The sequence below is a fragment of the Mandrillus leucophaeus genome, unplaced genomic scaffold (genome assembly GCF_000951045.1).
Source record: "Mandrillus leucophaeus isolate KB7577 unplaced genomic scaffold, Mleu.le_1.0 Scaffold359, whole genome shotgun sequence".
NCBI classification, from domain to species: domain Eukaryota; kingdom Metazoa; phylum Chordata; class Mammalia; order Primates; family Cercopithecidae; genus Mandrillus; species Mandrillus leucophaeus.
In genome coordinates this window covers 1,658,516-1,660,686 of record NW_012103798.1, presented here as the reverse complement: position 1 = coordinate 1,660,686, position 2,171 = coordinate 1,658,516, and the positions used below count along the sequence as shown (strand labels likewise).

Below are 2,171 nucleotides of genomic sequence, written 5' to 3'. Positions count from 1 at the left end.
AAAAAAAAAAAAAAAAGAGCTGGGTATGGTGGTATGTGCCTGTAGTCCCAGCTACTTGGGTGGCTGAGGTGGAAGGATCACTTGACTCAGGAGGCAGAAGTTGCAATGGGGAGATCACACCACCATACTCCAGCCTGGGTGACAGAGCAAAACTGTCTGGAAAAAATAAATAAATAAAAAGATACAAAGAAAAAGACCTAAATTGAACTTCTAGAAGTTAAAAATACAATTTTGAGGTGAAAAATACATTGGATGGGATTAATAGCAGATTAAATGCTGCAAAAGAGAAGATTAATAGACATGAAGACAAAACAGTAGAAACTATACAAAAGGAAACACAGAGAAAAAAATGTAAGTGAGAAAAAGGAAAAAGAAGAAAGAATCAGTGAGCTATGAGAAAGCTTTAAACCACCTAATAACATATGTACTTGGACTACCCAAAGGAGAAGAGTCAATATAGAAAAATTACTTGAAGAAACAAAGGTCAAAATATTCCAAATTTGATGAAAACTATAAAACCATAGGTCCAAGTTCACTTAATCCCAAACAAAAGAAACACGAAGAATATAATGTCAAGGCACATGAAAAGACATTCCCACCAGTGCCACAACAGTTACAAATGTCATGGCAACATTGGGAAGTTACCCTATATAGTCTAAAAGGGGGAGGAACCCTCAGTTCCAGGAATTGTCCAACCCTTTCCCTGAAATCCATGAATAATCCACCCCTTGTTTAGTATATCATCAAGAAGTAACGATAAGTATAAGCAGTTAAGCAGCCCACGCTGCTGCTCTGCCTATGAGTAGCCATTCTTTTATTCCTTTACTTTCTTAATGTATTTGTTTTCATTTTACTCTATGGACTTGCCCTGAATTATTTCTTGTGTGAGGTGTAAGAACCCTCTTGGGGTCTGGATTGAGACCCCTTCCCAGTAACAGTAACACTTAACTCATAAAGTTGTTGTGAGGAATAAATGGGATTATGTATAGCAAGGAGAGCTAGCAAATAGAACTCAACAAATACTATCTCTAGCTGTGTCTATGGGAGTGGAAGAGATTGGCAAAGGAGAGGGTGTACAATAAGAAAAGAGGTTCAAGAGCAGAACCATGGAGAACACCAACATTTAGCTTGTGTACTGGGTTGAATAGTGTCCTCCCCAAAATTTTTGTGCACCAGTAATCTTAGAATGTGACTATATTTGGAATTAGATCCTTTGCAGATGTAATCAAGTTAAGATGAAGTCATACTGGGTTAAGATGGACCCTAAGCCAGTAACTGATACCCTTAGAAGAGGGAGGCCGGGCGCAGAGGCTCATACCTGTAATGCCAGCACTTCGGGAGGCTGAAGTGGGTGCATCACTTGAAGTCAGGAGTTGAGACCAGCCTGGCCAACATGGCAAAACCCCGTCTCTAGTAAAAATACAAAAAATTAGCCAGGCATGGTAGCAGGTGCCTGTAATTCCAGGCACTATCTACTTGGGAGGCTGAGGCAGGAGAATCGCTTGAACTCAGGTGGCGGAGGTGGCAGTGAGCTGAGATCGTGCCACTGTACTCCAGCCTGGGCGACAAGAGTGAAACTCCATCTCAAAAAATAATAATAAAATAAAAATAAACAAGAAGAGAGAAATTTGTTCAGCAGAATACAGAATAAAAAAAAAAAAAGAAAAACAAGAAAAAAGGAGGGAAATCGACACAGAGACAAACACAGAAGGAAACTCATGTGAAGACACAGGGAGGAGTACATAATGTGAAAACTGCAGAGGCACAGGGAAGAAGGTCAAGTGATGACAGAGGCAGAGATTGGAGTTGTGTATCTAGAAACAAAGGAACATCAAGGATTGCCAGCAACCACCAGAAGCTAGGAAAAGGCAAGAAAGAAGGTCGGGCACGGTGGCTCACGCCTGTTATCCCAGCACTTTGGGAGGCTGAGGCTGGCGGATCACCGGAGCTCAGTAGTTCAAAACCAGCCTGGGCAACATGGTGAAACCCCTCTCTACAAAAAATACAAAAACTAGCCAGGCAAGGTGGCACACGCCTGCAGTCCCAGCTACTTGGGAAGGTGAGGCAGGAGAATAGCTTGAGCCCAGTCTGGAGTGCAGTGAGCCAAGGTTGCACCACTGCACGCCAGCCTGGATGACAGAGAGAGAGTCTGTTTAAAAAAAAAAAAAAAA

The 2,171-nt window shown here is 41.9% G+C and overlaps 1 protein-coding gene across 1 annotated transcript in view; it reads right to left on the bottom strand.

The window, feature by feature from the left end:
• Positions 1–2,171, bottom strand: part of LOC105546400 (chromosome unknown open reading frame, human C14orf37) — a 339,900-nt gene that overhangs the window by 218,207 nt on the left and 119,522 nt on the right. The gene's annotated exons all lie outside the window — the stretch shown is intronic.